This window comes from Coturnix japonica, chromosome 2 (assembly GCF_001577835.2).
Source record: "Coturnix japonica isolate 7356 chromosome 2, Coturnix japonica 2.1, whole genome shotgun sequence".
Lineage (NCBI taxonomy): Eukaryota > Metazoa > Chordata > Aves > Galliformes > Phasianidae > Coturnix > Coturnix japonica.
The window spans coordinates 52,793,278-52,811,792 of NC_029517.1; the positions used below are offsets into that span (position 1 = coordinate 52,793,278).

General features: G+C 37.8%; 1 protein-coding gene and 1 long non-coding RNA gene across 8 annotated transcripts in view; one reads left to right on the plus strand and one right to left on the minus strand.

Annotated features, from left to right (window-relative positions):
• The window catches only part of CTNND2 (catenin delta 2), a 585,077-nt gene that overhangs the window by 288,717 nt on the left and 277,845 nt on the right, over window positions 1-18,515 (minus strand). The gene's annotated exons all lie outside the window — the stretch shown is intronic.
• On the plus strand, window positions 9,090-10,831 carry LOC107309534. Its single transcript, XR_001553219.2, has 3 exons — window positions 9,090-9,264; window positions 9,460-9,551; window positions 10,507-10,831. It is a non-coding gene; the product is annotated as an uncharacterized LOC107309534 (long non-coding RNA).

The window sequence follows — 18,515 nt, forward strand, 5'->3', positions numbered from 1 at the left end:
CAGCTATCACATCAACAAGTCCTCTTGATGGTCCAACAAATCTCATTTACTACTTTACAACAATCCTCAAAAGTGTAAAATAAATAAATAAATAATAGGAAGAAAAAGAAAAAAAGAAGTAATAAAGAAAAAGCCCCACTCCTCAAATCCCCCAATACTTTATTGATCACTGACCTTTTGTACCGTTTGAATTTCAAAGAAACTCTTACAACTGTTACAGAGTTCCTCACAGATAACAGTGCCAGAAAACTAGCATAGTCTCCTTCTGTATTGAAGACCCATCTGGACAGCCACCTGTGTGACTTAGTGTAGTGAACCTGCCTTAGCAGGGGGTTGGACTTGAGGATCTTTTGCGGTTTCTTCCAACTCCTACAGTTCTGATTCTGTGAAAACTGTTGGTTAATTCCCACCTGTACTAGAAAGGCCTTGCTACAAGTACCTATGAGGAAAGGGAATTGCTTTTTTTTTTTTTCCTTTCCAGACATATTTTTACAATTCCCCAGGTTTCAGAAAATAAATAGAGGAAAGTTGAGGCTCTATAATGAGTGTTTAGTATTTATTTCCAAAGATACAGGGAATTACGCACAAAATTTCCTTAAGATCTCAAAACTGATGCGGCAGTGTGCAGATAGATACACTTTCTTTTAAAAGTGGCTTTATTTAAATGTTCCAGACTGTTTATATCCACTTTTCATGCACTGATTGTGCTTAATAATAGATATTCTATTTCTTCTTACTTGAGATTTAATGCTCAACGTGCTGCAGTAGTATGAGCACAATGTAACCACAGAGCACGCACCTGCAGCAGTTTTCCTCTCTGCCTAGAGTACTGCTAACGTATTCACAAAGCAGGCAGCAAGGCTGCTATTTAATGGAGAGAGCATAACATAGTCCATTTCCTGACAGTTTGTATCCTCACTCCTGAAGTAGTCAACAAGAGGATCAATTCTAACTGGTTGAGTATTAGACATGGAGGTTGGTGGCCCGGCATTCAGCACAGGGGTTGGAGCTTGATGATCCCTGAGGTCGCTTCCAACCCAAGCCTTTTTATGAGTCTATGAAAACATTTACTTAAGTTTTGATTGAACTTTGCCACTTGGAAACAAAACACTTGCTACTTAGCTTGCCAGAAGCATCCAGTTTCCTTTAGTTTCAGTTTTGCCATTAGTTTCCTGTGTGAAAACTCTCTGAAATATATCATGGAGAAGAATTTGAAGGACAATACATTGGAATCCTTGCTGTGCTTCATTTTAAACTTGGAAGCAATAATAATATTGAAGAATCTAGAATTACATAGCTCCTATTTCTATTCTTCCACAGATGACCATTTATATCTCCTGGGGCAGACAGGGTACAGACTTAGGTAACCCTAATTCTGAATCAATAAAACCATTCTCATGCTCTTACTTAGAGAAGCTAAAATCAAATAAATTAATTCATTGTGTCATTTCCCTTAATTCATTAAATAATTAAGAAAAATGATGGTGGTTCACAAATAGGAGAATTTCTGATAATAAAATAGTGTAGTTCTTCCTGTTTGATTCATTAGCTATTTGTATTTAGGTAAGGAGTTCATTTTCAAACTGCAGTACCCGAACAGGAGCACAGTGAAAATTTTATTGTGCTTTCAGAGAGTGTCAGTTTGGATAGCACTGTACAATTGTTTTTGCTCAGCTACAGTGATGGATCTCATCAAATCAAGCATCTAAATAATAGATTCATACAATCACCCAGGAGCTTCCCTGAAAGTAACACCTTCTATTTTATGATGTTGGTGATATGGCAGTAGATGTTGAACCTTTCTGCCAGTATTCCATTACATTTTGTTGCCATGTGACAGATGGCAGCAGAGGGGCAGTCTGACAGAATGGCATCTAACACGGAAGTCTAAATTTAGCAAAGGTGTGTCACTGAATTCCTCCATGCAGAAAAAATTGAAACCATTGATATTATTCAGTGATACTTGGTGAACATTTGTGGATACCAAACAGTTAATGTCAGCACAGTGAGGCAGTGGATGGTGCATTCCAGCAGTGGTGGCAATGATATGAAAGATAAGCCATGTTCAAGAGGGCCATGCACAGCCGTCACTCCACAAAATGACAAGTATCCCTATCAGCTCATCAGCACAAATCGGCAGACTACAGCCAGAGAACACCATGAAGAGCTTAATAGCAGCTTCAGTACTTTGGGAACGATAGTGGTAACATTATAGTATCATAAAATTTGTGCCAGATGGACCCCACAAATGCTCACATAGGAACAGAAAGCACACTGTTGACCGTTTCCTGGATTTCTTCATTATTGGTTATGAGATACAGCGTCACCACTATGAACCAAAATCAAAATGGCAGTGCACGAAGTGACGATATGAATTCCCCATCAAAGAAAAAGTTCAAGATGCAGCCCTCAGCACATAAAGTGATGTGTATTGTCTCTTGGGAAAGGAAAGAGAAAAGGAAAGGTAAAGGCAATGGGAAAAGGTAATGGAAGAGGGAAGGGATGATCTTTATGGATCCAGATTTGGTGCTTTCTGTCTTCCATCTGCTTGGGCTGATGAAAGATGGACTGCATGGGAAACATTTTCCTAGCAATATCCCTATCACTGCAGCTGTGAAATAGTGGTTCACTTCTTGCACACATTTTTAGTAGCATGGCATGCAGGCTCTTGTTCATGTTTGATGAAAATGCATAGCTAATGGTGTTGATAATGTTGAAAAACAGTGTTTTGTAACTGAGAATTTGTGCTATCAAGTAGAGTTATTGCACTCTTTTCAACTTTATTTCCATGGAAATAAATAGGAGGCATTATTTTTGGAGTGGCCTGAGTTGTAAGAGACCCATAAGGATTAAAAAGTCCAACTCCTTGCTCCACACAGGACCTCTCAAAAATCAAACTATATGACTGAGAGCATTGTTCAAATGTCCCTTGAATTCCAGCACTTGGGGCTGTGCCCTCTGCCCTGGGAAGTCTGTATGAATGCATGACCACCCTCTGGTGAAGAACCTTCACCCTTCCTCTCCCATGACAGCTCCATGCCATTCCCTCAGGCCCTGTTGCTGTCACACAGAGCAGAGCTCAGCAGAGGCTCCCTGTGAGGAGGCTGCAGCCTCCATGAGGCCTCCCCTCAGCTCCTCAGCTCTGAGCAAACCCAGGGACCTCAGCCACCCCTCATACATCTTGTCCTCTAGGCCCATCACCACCTTCATAGTCTTCCTTCAGACAATCTCTAATAGTTCCTTGTTAATTAAAAAATAACCAACAATTCGCCCCCCCCTCCCCGAAACTCTATGGATTTGGACTTCAGTAGCAGGGAATTAACTTCTTAAGAAACAAGAGTGTGGTGTAATTAAAATTCCTTTTAGGAAATCATTTCTGTGCATTAGAATATTGCAATATTTCTTCCTGGGAAGGTATGTACTACAGCACATAACAAACATGCATCAGCAACATGAAGTTCTTTATCTCACCTCAGACAGAGATACTTCTGCTCAAGGCTTAAAACTTAAAATGCAGATTCAGCCAAGAGACTCAGACTGACCATCACTTTAAGTAAATTATTTTAAGTGTGACTTAGTGCTATTTCAACCATGCTATTTGTTCAGTATTGTCCTCAGTAGCTAGTAAGAAAGTGGTTTTCTCTGTTTTTTTTGGGGAATGACTCATTCTGAGTTCAGCACATCCTCTGGGAAATAATGCAGACAGAAGCCAGACAGGCTGTACCTTGAAGAAAGCACGCTCCATGCTGAAACCTCCCAACACACAAATGGTCTGACACTGCATGAAATCACACATCACACCACTTCCCAATTCCCTTCCCTTATAGCCTCTTCACATTAGCTTCACTCAGCTCCTTCCAAGAAACTGACCCCTCTTGGGCTCCTTTGCTTTCTCTTTCCACTAAAACAACTCTCTCCATTCCCTCTCCTCTCCTACTGAAGAAAACACAGAACTTTTTGCTTAGCTGATTATTTTGCTCTTCCTCTTCCCTCAACTTAGGCCTGCTATCTGCTGCTTGGCCCAGGATCAAACAACCTTTGTGCCAAAATATAGGTTGGATGAAGCCCTTGGTAGCCTGGCCTGTTACTAAATGTGAATGTTGGTAGCACTGCATGTAGCAGAGGAGGGCTGGAGATTCATCATTCTTGAGGTCCCTTCCAACCCAGGCCATTCTGTAATTTTGTGTGCTACAAGAACAAAGAGGTTTATTGAAATTTTAGCTGGAAATTTAGAAAATGTACTAAAATATAATGTAAGTAAATATCCCGTTTGTGGTGAGGGGGTCAAACCTCACCTGTTCTTATAATGTTCTTTGATAAATGTGTTAGAAAGAGCTGATGCTAGTTTAAACTTAAGGGAGCCAGACTAGATAATAAGATGGTCCCTCCAGTTCAGCCTTTTAATTACTCTGATGAAGCTTGATGATAGTTACGTGATATAGCACACATGCAGATGCCTATTTCATTTTCTCAGACATTCAGAAACACAAAGAAATGGAGAAATTCGGTCACTGGAGTAGCAGGCAGCACCAAGAATCACATATACAAGAAATGACGACCCTTAAATTTACTTTTCAGTGGATGAATATAAAGGCAGCAGAGAACTACTTTTCAAACTAAGTTGTTGGATGGATGTAAAAGTAATCTGGCTGATCAGATGGATGAATCAACCCCTGAACAATTGCTATTGATTTATTATTTCAAATATGGGAGTGAAAAATTCTTATTTCTAAACTGTCTGTTGGTATACAGAGCTGACAAATTAACCAAGTAACCAAAATGGCACATGGTAATAACAGCAATTCAGCTATATGGATAACCTTTAATCACACATTCATTACTGAAAATGACTAAAATTACATTAATGCAAACTGACAAAAAATAAATGCAACCTCCACACAGATCTGGAATTTAGCCCTATAAAAATACAGTCTTTAATTTGAGATTTTTTTCCCCACTAATGCTCAGAGGGGGAAAAAAAATTAATCAGTTTCCTAAGACTCATTAATTCATTGCCTACAAATGACTAAAGAAATGCATCATATATTTTTAAAAGTACGTATGCACTAAAAAGAATAATCTTAAACAGTAAAAGGATGTCCTTATAGCAACTTGAAAAAACAAACAAACAAAAAGCTTTCAGACAACGTGCCAACACACAACGTGGAGAACAAAATCACTGTGTGTTGTCTTTATTCCTAGCAGAATATTACAGTATAAAATGTTAAATAGTCATTTGGCAACAAGAGCAATCCTTCGCAATTAATTTGTTAACAAAAGAATGAAATCACCTTTCTACTGAAAAATATTATACATCTGGAACATGAAGTCTCACTGCGTGGCTCAGTATTCAATCTTTTAACCATGGCATATGTACAGAATCTACTCATTTCTAAACTGAGTAAAAGTTCCAAGAGAATTTTGAAGATGTGATTTCCTGCTCTTGTGTGCCCTGAGTTTTAGTTTAATATCTGCCAGATAAGTACACTGTGAAGAGCTACAGCTGTAACAACAGTGAGACTGAAAATTAGATCAAATCAAGATGCAAGTGCCCAGTTGATCTCAGAAATTCTGCCAGTCACTTCTGGATTTCATCTGGCCTCCCTATAACCATAATACAAAAATCCTTGTTTGCAACTGTAACCAAGCAGCTGATTTTGTTCTTAAACCTTGTTCTTCAGCTCTCTTGCTTCTTCTGCTTTGGGCAATCTTTCATGGAAAAGAAAAACCTACCCCTGTATTTCCATATTTTTGTTTCTTTAAACTGTCAAATAGACAATCTTTCTCTGCACAAAAATCTGGAAGTGTGAAATTCACAGTGCACTAGAGTTTAATTTTACTCTTTTTTTTTTCTCCTTTTTTTCTTCAATTTGTGCAAATTGGAACAGTGAAAGCTGTTTGTTATCTAATTGCCACAGACTTTCCTGATGCAAATCTAGCCCCAGTGCACCAGACAGGTGACCTAACAAATATTACAGGTTCTCACATTGTTTAAAAAAAATAAAAAAATCAAGAGTGTTTGCTATATCCTTTAATCACCTGTAGAAATTTAAGACGTGTTATTCTATCACCTCTGATAGCACTGTGGTCATAACTCAGTACTCCTTAATAGCAGAATTTAATTGCTGTGAAGGCCTGTTTGATAATTATATCCATTGGCATCCTCAAAGCATATGAAATTAAAACATGGTAGCACTTAAGATGGGGCACTGATCTTCTTTCTGCTCAAGGGACCACCTAGAATTTTCTGGAGAAATCATATAATTATGCAGCAAAATGTAAAACTGTATTAGATTAAATGAAAGCACTAATTTTCTAACTAACTGCTGAATAATCAGACAAGGGAAATGAAACAGATCCTGAGTAACTAGCTGAGCACCACATTGAGAGATACAGAACCATGCTCAATTTTTAAAAGCCTTTTGTTTTGGTGAAGGGATTCCTAAATTTTAGGTAAAGTAATCTGTTGGTCACCTATGCAAGTCCCTCTTTATGATTAATTTCACAATTAATCAAAATTCTTTCCTCTCCAGAGCTGGCAGACATGGAGTCCAGTTCAGTTTCATACAGTGCATATCACTAAGTAAAATCTACACCCATCCACATGTTCCATCATCCGAAACATGCACACACAAAGCAAAAGTTTCCAGCTTTGCTTTTATTTTTCTTTTCTCTAATTACTCTAAATAAAACTTCAAGTGTTTGTCTACTGAGTTAACTCATCATTTTGCTAACTATATAAGTTCTTTCCTTTTAAATATCTCAATATAGGGTTAAGAGTTACTCGTAAAATCAATTAGTTTGCATTTTTCTACTTGTCCAGTCAGTGTGTCTGGAAAACAGTCCAGTCAAAAAGTGAAATCTGCTTCTATAGGCAAAATAAAGCTAAGAGAGAAAAATGATTTCCCCCAAGTATGAATCAAAACAAATCCTTTCTGGCCTTGACCAAATTCATTTCTCCAAGTTCAGAAATGCTACAGCTAATAGGTGGAAACTATTAAGAGAACAAACTACCCTTGTTGTAGACCTTTTGAGAAATAACAGTCTTACAACATTAATGCAAAGAAAGTCAGCGCTGAAAGCAGAGATGGACTTCTACTCCCAACCACCTCTCTCAACACCCTGCTCACAGTAGGGTCATCTGGCAGTGGCACTAAGTGCCCCTGCTGAAGAAAGGGTTGGAACAGACGGACCCAGTGGGCTATTTATATGGAGTAAGTACGTTTTGAGTACATCATTACTTACAGTCATTACATAAATTTCAGTTCTGTAGACTCTGACCCAACACAATGCAATCTGAAAAGAAGAGCTGCCTTGCACTGTGTCTTGTACAGTGTTTTTGGAGTCACTGCCACTTCTGTTCCGCTAACTAGGACCATTATGCGTAAGCCACCTGGCTGCATTTATTATTATTTAGCCTGCATTTAATCTGTGGGCAGCACTTCAAATAGGAAAAAGAGAAGGGAAATTCAACCTCTAATTTTTAATTCTTTACTGTGAAACTATGATTTTGAATTGCCAGAACAAAAGAAAAATCCCATGATACCGTTTTCTCAGTTTCTTCTACATTTTCAGCAAAATATTTGAAAGAAAATAACTACTTCAATTTCCTCTTGAGCAGAGGGCAATAAGATATGTGTGTCATCACCTGAAAAACAACTGAAACTCAACAATAAACCTGCATCCACTGAAATTCTCTATCGAAAGTCCTGACACAAGGTATGCATGTGACATAGAGGGCAACCTTTCTCATTGCTGCAGAACAACCTGTCAAGAACAAACAGGGTATTATCTGAGCTGTGATGCTGTCTGACAACAGATAGCCTTCTTCCCCTTTTTCCTTCAACCCTCAAGTTTATATTAGAGCAAAGAATAACCTAACACTTTGCAGAAAAAGAAATACAAATCATTCCTTGTCAGTCTATTCAACTCTTACAAGGCATTTGACTTGTTGTGTGTGGAAAATTCAACTTCTTGAGGTCAGCTGGCTCCACACTTACTCTGTAGTCTTCATTTTTCCCACCAAGCTCAAGCTTACCTTCTTACAAACATGAATTCATAGCACCTGTCCTATTATTTTTACTAAAGTGGCATCCACTTGAAAATGAGTCTGAAAAAAAAGTTATACCCTAACATCATGTGGATTACATGCCCTGATTTTCACACTACTTTGTCTCTGTATTCACAATTACCCTTTTGCATCTCAACTGGCTCCGACAAAGATCCTTCTGTTTTTACTTTTGGATTCCATACTGCTTCAGTGCAGCATACATTAGATGGGTCTGCATTTTAAGTTACAGTATGAGAACAAAAGCAAAATCATACCTCATGCAAACATATTTTAAAAGTAAGGGTTTTTTTGTTTTGTTTTTCAGTGTATGCTGTTACCTGTCATCTAACTACTGTTTTTCCTACATGGGAAAAGAGTCACTACATATCAGAAGTGAATGGGAACTGTTGAGTCACAGCCTGAACTACTGATTGATTGCCTGAGGCAAGCACTGAGTCAGCCCTAGGAGTGCAGGTGAAGGCAATTCAACTGTGTAACCAGAAGAGGTAAAGACTGGTTTGATCTCTCCTAGACCCCATTTCAGGGCTGACTGCTGCTGGGGAAGGATCTCTTTCTGGAGATCCCTCCTTTGTGGAGTTCTCTTCCACATTTCTTCCTTAACTGTTCCTTTTTCATCATGATAATCTTTCCAACTATAACACCTGTAAAGTACCATCCTAACCATGCTACTCTTCCAACTGTACAAAAAGGAATTAATTATCACATGGCTTTACCTCATGGCCTTGCTGACAGACTTTCGTAGATACACGTGGAAGTATGTGACCAATTCAGGCTTATACACATGCCTACTGTACATAGAGCAAATTTGAATCAAAGGACAAGATCCACCAGAACTAGTCTAATGCTTTCAAAGCAGTGTGATTCCAAGGAATATGAGGATCTAACAAAGGAAAACACAGAGGTTCCTGTTCCCTGCCAGCAGCTGTGTCACACCTTCTCTGCGGTGACAGTCAGGCACAGCTCACAGCTGGGAGCTGAGACAGAACTGCAAGATCATGCTGCACTGTGAGGTCATGCCTGCAACAACAGCACTGAGGTGCATGAGCTGGGCAGCATACTGCTGACAGAGCCCAGTATGGCAGGTCTGAGCCAGGCCAGGGGCCATCCAGGCAGACCAACCAGGAATGGCAGGAAATAGGGACAGAGACCAAAGACAAGGCTAGAGGCAGAGTTTGAGATAGACTATCTAAAAGGTAGGTCCAGTGTCCATGCTGGAGATGAGGCCACATTCAGGATGGGAAATGAGCATAACTACAATATAAGGCTATCAATCCTCCACGTGTAAGAGCAGGGTAATCAGATGTGACATCTAGAAAGAAGGAAGACACATCAGGCTTCTCTAAGATTGCCTTTCCAATGTTTGATTACCTCCATCTCAACTTTCACAGATACCTGATATTCTGTATTCAACCTGTAAGGCACGATATTTTTGCCAACCCACTTGAATTCATCTCCTTCCCAATTCAGGGACAAACTGAACGTGAGTAAAATGCCTCTCATTACAACAACAGATAATATCACCTTCCTCAACAGCTGGAATGTCTCTCAACTTCTTGAGGAAATAGCCTAGCAAGGAACAGCATGCCTTGCTGATCATATTCCCACTGCATGCACTGTGTTAATAGGCTTCTGTTGTCCATCAAATATGAAGCCAGGAATTATGAACTACTGCAAATAGACATATATAGGATACACTTAAGAATCAAATACAGATACAAGGAAATTTAAGAGAAGCTACGTATGCAAAGTAGAAGGCACATATACTAAAAACAAAAAAAAAAAAAAAAGAAAAAAAAGAAAAAAAAGAAGTTAATTCTTCATTAGCAAGGAAGACTCCAAACTAATAAATTTGGTGCTCGGAATAAAGCTACAATGAGGCCCTCCACCTGAAAATCCTGCATTAATACACATAGCCATAACTATTCTTTCTTAACTTTCAAAACCCAACATCCTTCAGATTCAAATTGAGGCTCTGGATCCCCTTGTCTAATTACAGGAAACTAAGAAGCGCTCTGCTCTTCAGCTGTCCCTATATTTATGAATTAATTGAAAGGTGCTTGGATGAAAATAATACATAGTTTAATGTCAGTCTGGAGGTGAACATTTTGACTATCATAATTTAATTATGTAGATAACAGGACAGAGTGCAGTTTCAGCAGGTTCGCAGATAATGTAAGACTCTGAGGAGTAGCTAAAAGACCAGACCATTGTGCCGCCATTCAGACTTCAACAGACTGAAGAAACAGTCTCACTGATACCTCATGATACTCAATAGGAAGAATGACATGTCCTGTATCTCAACAAGAGCACTGACACCTTGTACTTCATACAAATTTTGACACTGCAGCTCTCCACTGGAGGCACTGAAAGTAAAGTTGAAGTGGAGATGAAGGGTCCTGGTGTCATAACTAAACTAATTCCTGGCCTTGTTTCAGTTCTTGGATCCTCCTCAGCTGCCTCTCAGCAAGGCTCCCTGCTACCTGTGTGAATGGTCTTCTAGTTCTGTGAGTCTCACCTGTCACATTTCCCCCTGGCTGAAGCTGAAGAACTGTCTGTCCCTGCCAACATGTGCACTAACTATGGAGTGAAAGCCTCAGATAAAAACTCAGTTGAGCACTGCAGCTGCCACAAGCACACAGGGATGACATCAGCAGAAGCTCAGCACTCTGACTGATTTTCAGCATATGGCTTCATCTTGATGTAGTATTCTGGTTTCACACAAGAAAAAAAAAAAATTAAGAAAAAATCACTCTAGTTATCCTTAAATGCTTTTCTGAAATACAACACTGATTTTACTATAGATATAGTGGTATATCTTGTTCTAAAAGAAAATAATTACCATTAATAGCTATTTTAATAATAGCTATTCCTTTCATCGTAAATGTATATTATTACATAACTATTTTATTAATCTATTGTTAAGCCATTCTTATCTGAATTAGTGAAATCTTTGGATGACAACACAGACACGTTTTTGTAATATAGAAAGTGAGACATTTGCAAAAAGCAACCAAACAAACAAAACACAAAACAAAAACAACACCCAAAAGCAAAACCAACATCAAAATCAGGTAAAAGCTTAAAAAAGAAGAAGAAAAATGATACTGGAACTCAAGTTCTTTCAAGTCTGAGATGCCCAAAGGGTAACTGTCCCATCATCTCTTGACTAGCTCAAGAAAGGGGCTGAGATACCAAACCAAGAAAACATCCTGAAAATTAGAAATCTTTGCAGTTCCCCCCCATTCATATGCAGTTCTGTGATACCACAGAACTATTATAAGTGGAACTTGTGAAAAATATTAATAGACAGATAGTCTCTACTTCTTACTCTGAAAAGTTGTATACTTGGAATAATACAAGAATATAGTTGTAATTATAGAGTAAATTAGCCAGAGGGTGTCTGAGAAAAGACTCACCATACTGAGGCTTTCAGTTGAGATGGATGCTCACCAATGTTGAGGCTCACCACAAAAACTCTACAAAGGAACAATCTCCGAAAAGAGACTCTACCTTAGTGGTGGTCAGCCATTAAATGGGATCTAGGAGCTTGGCTCCACTCCTTCTGGTAGCACAACTGAATTACCTTCACCTGTGCTCCCACAGCTGACTTGTCACTTGCCTCAGGTGGTTAATCAGAGGTTCAGGCTGTGATCAACAGTTTCCCTTACAAAAGTAAAGAAGAAAAAAAATGATGCTCTTTGTTTGTTCAAATGAGATATTGAGATATGCACAGAAAACAAGCACTCTAGATTTTTTTTTTGCAAACACTGGCACAAGTTAAAATAGCCATGATTTGACACTTGCACGACTAGAAATCTTTGCTTTCATGAAATGTAGTGGCAGCAGCCCCACCTCATCCCAACAGTAGCTGCTACTAGATTGTGAACTTTCATCTGAGTTACACCCATATAGAAGATGAAACATTTACAGCCATGAGACAAACTTATGTTTTAACACTATCAAATTATTCCATTATTAGGTTCTAAATCTCAGAACTGAGTGAATACCTACCATGATTGCTCCTTCCCTATAACTATCTGATTTTTTATAGCAGTGTTCTTAAAGTGTGCTCAGCAGGGCAAAGGCAGGTGATGAGTTAAGGATCTCATTTTATTGTCTAAATTGGAATCCAAACTGGAAAGGTGGACTTCTCAGCTGGATGGTCTGTGGGTTAGAATTGAGTTTTAGCTCAATTTGTCCACAGACAAAAGTAATAATAACAAAAGAAAAACAAAAACCCACATCTCGTTTGTTAGTCTTAGCTCAGCACAAGGCAGGCTGGGAGACCTTATCTACCTCTTGCATGACATCCTAGAATACAGTCTTGAAATTAGCAAGCCTATGATGTAGCACCCAAATACTGAAGAGCATTTTAGCATACACTTGATATCCTCCTTATGAACTCAAAAAACTTCTGTTGTTTCTGTATGTCTGTGCTGTTTTAAGAAAATCAGTCAATTAGAGCAAATAATGTATATAGAAATTTCCCGCTTTGCAGCTTATCAAATAACAAAGGGTGACACTTTAGTGGTACCTTCAGTACTGCTGGGAGAAAGGTATCTCTCTGGAGTCAGGATAAAGCTATTGAAGATGCAAATCTCAGTTGCGAAAGACTGCCACGTTACAATGACACTGTACATGTAGCTGTTCATAAATGTTCAGCAATGATGTTGGCCATCCCTGAGCATTAATATGATATGTATTCATCAATTCCTGTAGGAAAAGGTGGAACTAAACTTGAATTTTTTCCCATGTTAACGATTTCATGTTACAGATTCTATGGAAACCTCGAGAAAGGCCCAATATAGATGTTAGAAATATTACAAGAAAAAAGAAAACCAGCAAAATTGAAATAATTAGTTCCAGAGTAAATATAAAAGGAAAGGAAAAGGAAAAGGAAAAGGAAAAGGAAAAGGAAAAGGAAAAGGAAAAGGAAAAGGAAAAGAAAAGGAAAAGGAAAAGGAAGAGGAAGAGGAAAAGGAAAAGGAAAAGGAAAGGGAAAAAAAAGCTTTTTGGTAGACATTTACAGATACTAAGTATTGCTAAATATAACACTTGCTTATTTTATTTTACTTAGTTTTATCTGAAGATCTTTTTTTTTTTTTTATAGCACAATCACTCTAAGGAGGACAAGGAGATTATTGACTAAAAAAATATAAACCTCATAATCAGGTTGAGAATAAGCATGCATAGTTTGAAGTAATTTTTTACATGAAATGTGAAGTGGAATATTTTTTGGACTGGTAGTTAAAAAACAGTAAAGCTGGCCTTCATGACTGGATATGGTCATCAACATTATGAACATTGTGCACTCCTGCCGGCACACTACAAGCTACAGGAACAGCCTTGTCTCAACAGAAAAGCCATTTCAACACTGAACTCTGCTTTGAGATGCAAGGATCTAATATATTACATGATCTAAACTGTCCAAGCTGTTTAACAGCTTGAATAATGAAACAGAGAATATTAGATTTTTCAGTGGCAACAGGAAAATTTAATACAGGAAGCCAGTTTTTCAATCAACAGGTTAATGTATTCCAGGATCTTTTAAAAAGTGTGGTAAATTATTTACCACAGATAGAGAATGCAAAATCTTAAGAAGCTGTAGCATGCGAAGGGCAGTTACAGTAATTCAAACACAGGTTTATTTACCCTTGACCTCCAATTCTGATTGCCAATACCTGCTGATTCAATGAGTTTCATAACAGCTCAAGGTTAATCTCTCATATGATTTACACTTAGAAAATATTATTGATTAAATTTAAACTTTACATTCTAATTAGTACCTTATATTTCAACTTTTTATCCCGGTAAAACATGTAACAGTTATATACATAATGACTGCAAGTTTACTTAGCACATAATGTTCTACAGAATACAACTTCAACAAAAATTTTATCCCAGTTCTTTCTTCATCCACATGTAGTTGAAAGATAAAATGAAGAGCAAGAGACTGGCACCAGATTTCTCCAACGGACTGGCTTCAAGTTTCTCCCTGCCTCATCAGAGCACTTTTTAGACCACATTAGGCCACTTTGTCCACATCACTTATATTCCAGTTATGAGACCACGTCTCATAAACTGAAAAGTCTAATAAGGCAGTGTATTTACTCTAGGCATAAGTTCTGAAGTAAATCATGTGTGATTAAAAACTTCTAAGGATGAAATTATATTGTGGAGTCACATACTAGGGCCAGGAGAGCAAACAGGCATCTGGCATGTCTGTGCTCTCCTCCGATGGAGTAGGTAGTTCAAATATAGTTGAAAGGATTTTACAATTGCTTCATCAGCCCACTTTGTTTTTGTTCTGGTAGCTGAGGCTACTGATGGGTCCATTACGATATTTTCTGTTTGCACTGACCAAGCTAGAGCTGATCCCAAATGTCAGTCAAAAAGACTTAACCTGAGAAAAGGCATTACCAAAACCAATTTGATTCTCTTTGGAGATACAATGTTTCATTTTTAAAAGTTACAATGGATACAGTTTCCACAATACCTTTCTTTTTTTTCTTTTTTTTCTTTTTTTTTTTTTTTTTTCAGATAGAATATTGGGTAGAACCAAAATGTATGTTCATAACTGATTGACATCTTTAGTGACAAATGGGAGCAGTTTACTGAATAAGAGTGGTGAGGTGCTGGAACAGGCTGCCTAGGGAGGTTGTGGATGCCCCATCTTTGGAGGTGTTCAAGGCCAGGTTGGATGGGGCCCTGGGCAACCTGATCTAGTAAATGTGGAAGTTTGGTGGACCTGTCAGGCAGGGGGTTGGAGATTCATGATCCTTGAAGTCCCTTCCAACCCGAGTCATTCTGTGATTCTGAACAGCTAATGAACACATCTTCATTGATAAGCTGGAACAAAACGTTACAATCACCTTATAAAGCCTGTTGATGAGTGGAATTGGTTAAATTGTTAGGTATGAGGGGAACAATTAGAAAGATTGCTTGTAATTACTTTCCTATGTAAGAACATGTTTTATAACAGCCAAAAGATGAGTAATTCATTACTATTATTATTTTAAGTAATTCTCTCCTTTCCTAGAGAATGGGGAATGTATCCTGGAAAAACAGTGAGAGAAGGCTTTAGGGATCATGGTGAAACATCCAGGTAGGCAAGAGCAATATGCTGTTGCAGGAGACAATATAAAAACCTTATGTGCAAAAGGAGAATAAGAAACACTGGAAGAAATTCTGTTTTGATGAAAGGCTTTGTGAAATATTCTTGATATTTAAATATTGCTTGCAGAGATCAAACTCAAAAGGGGTTATTTGAAAGGGCTGGAGAAAAAAAAAAAAAGTGAAGAATAATACAAATTAAACTGATGAAAATGCCTCTGTATGACCTGTCTGATTAAAACGCTTAGTTTGATCAGTTAATCAAGGAGATTGAGAGGTTGTCTGATTACAATATACGTAAAGCAGTTTCTCCAAGTCAAGGCACTGGAGTTTTCTTCTAGCACAGAAAGTACAAAAGGAAAGCATTACAATAGCAAACTGTTGTTCTGAAAATCTGGCATAAATATTCATAAAAACAGATAACCAGTATAGCTACAAGCTACCGAGAGCTTAAGAGATGGGAAAGTTTAGACCCAAGCATTTAAAGGGTTATTTATCTCCACAAAAATGTAAATGCTACACTCAGTACATACTGGCATATCAGGGAAAACACAGTCTACTCACGCTCTCATGATTATGAAGCAAAACAGATACAAGTCTATTGTATCTGATATTTACTAAATAGATTTTTGGACATCATTGTCTGTAACATTCCAATAGGCTGAGCTATTTTTCAGTTTCTCTTCTGCACTTACTTGATAACACTAGAGTTCTTCTCTGCTTTAAAATCCAACAGCCTAGAACATAGCCTTTCCTTAGTTTATGCAAAGATGATTACATTGCGTAGCATTATGTCCAAGTGTCATTTCAGCCATTTCTGCAGCCACTACAGAATGCTTCCACTTTATTCAGTGACCACAGTAAAAGGAAGTCACTGAGTCATCTAACTTCTGCAGCTGCCACACAATTGCAAAGTGTACCTGAGCTGACAACTAGAGTAACTGAAAATTAGACTTTGTATCATAGCAAACGGCTTGTTCCATCCCTCCAGAAGAAGTCTTATGCAAACATTTTTAAAGGACAAAAGGACAACAATGAATATGTTGGAATAATTTATGTCTTTTTTGTACTTGCGTAAGAGGTTTAGTCTATTTCTATCAAGTTTTCTTAATTCCCAGCTAGATAAAGAATGAATAAATGTTTTTAGCTGTCATGGGAAATTATGAAATAATGGGAAATCAGGAAATAATGATGAAATAAGGTGCTAAAATTTAAAGCCGAAGATTAAGTATCTGTTCTTTATTTCAGATTTCACTTAAAGTATTATTATAATCACAAACACATATGCATGCTCTTCCACGTAGTTCATGGAATTGGCTGGATGATTACAAAGACTTAAAGATGAAGTGCACTACAATGGATTATTCTAATACTCGGCTGGCTTCAGAAAGCTGCAGGGCTTTGACAGCTGATACTTGGCAGATGTGCTTCCATTTTAATACTGTTTATCTCCAAGTGATCTACTTCAAGGCATTTAGTCTTTTATTTGGAATGTGTGATTGTCTTCTGTTGGATCAGGCTAACCCCATGCAACCACTAGACTGAAGGCACTGAACTAGAACTGCTAACTGTGTAAAAACTACAGGCAGCTTGTAAAACCTTTAAAATATTACTTGTTCGGAATAATTAATCTTATTATATCTGTCTTCAGCACTATTGCTTAATATTTTAATGGCTTTGATTTTTGTTTTGGAGAATTATCTGCTGTCACATAAGCATTCTCTTCTGTGATGTCCTTCCTCCAAGAGTAACTTATAGCTTCTAGCTTTCTGTTTTCTCCTCTTCTTAGAAAACACTGTATAGATGGGCAAAGGCAATTAAATGTCCTCCTCATAAGCCTTATGCTCACTTTATATTTGCTCTCTTAAGCAACTAGAATAATGTCTTGATTAATTTATTTCTGCAAGCAAAATAAAGCAAGGAACACTTGTGGGTAATGGACACATCTCTATGCAGCCCTGGTCTTCATTAAAAGATGAGTTTGTCTATGATATAATTGCCACCCCTGCCCTCCCCCCACCCCCAAGGGAAACAGTGGTACTGAAAACAATATCCTGAAAGCTGAACTGCTCAAATCTGACATTTGAGAGGTGGAAGACCACACCCACAGCTCAGTGTCCAATGATTTCAGAAAAACAAAGGTTCTGAACAAGAAGTCTGTTACTTTCAACCACATTAAAATCCTAACAACTATTTAGAAATATGAATATTTTTTCAGAGTAAGGCTACTTCAAATTCTGTATGAATCATCATCTTGGACTGAGAAAACACCCTTTCCTTGAATGCAGCCTGGACTACAGAAAATAAACCACTATCTTCTTTCTTCTAGATCAAAGCATTGATTAAAATAATAATAATAATAATAATAAAAATTCCATATGTATTTTTACATTTGTTTATCAAAATAAAATGTCACTTTTAGAAAACAGTAAGTTGTTTCTTTAAGCCTGAAAAAAAGAAGGTTTACATTTTTAATGTTGATGTCTCAGTCCATGAAACTAATACAGAAACAATCCTGGAAGCACAGATGGGAATATAGGTACTTCTCCAGCTGTCTCAGAATAATGTCCTTTGACCTCTTTCCACTCAGATGAATCTTCAGTTCTGTGTACAGCAAAACAGCCACAAAAGGAAGTACAAAAAAATAAATCTCAGCAAAAATAATTCATATGAATGGTCATTAGCAGATTTTCTGAGCAGACTGAATCTAGTTCTTAGATGTTCTCTACTTAGAGCATCAAAAGCCTTTAGTGATGTCACTGTGGAGTTGGGTGGAAGGTATGTGATACAGTTTTTAATATACAGGTAAGTACACAAGCCAGTGAGCACAAGTATACAGAACTGAAGCTCACAGTGAAGGATCTGAAATGTGGCAATATGCACACATCTGCATGCCTACATGCTGTGAATTTAGTTCATTCTCCTTTCAGTATGTTGACTCCTTCAGCTAACACTGAGAAACTCTTAACCTCAGGTGGGTTAGCTTCCAGCCACAGTAAATAATAGACAAGTCGTGTCCATAGTAACCTGCACTTTTCAGGGCTCAGTACACTCAAGAAAATCTCCAGACATATCTAAAGACATTTTGCAGATGTCTGAGAGACTTCTACATTCTCCACTGTTCCATGCATCTGTCTGTCTAAACCATAAATGCTAGAGACAAGATATAGACTCTCACACAAACAACACTAAAGGTATCAACAAAAGCACATTACAAACAAATGTAAACTCACTAAAAGCAGCAAATCCTTCTAAAGTTGTATAACAACTCAAGTAAACTTGGACTTAGTTAAGGATTGGCCGTTGAGGATTACAAATAATCTGTCTTAAT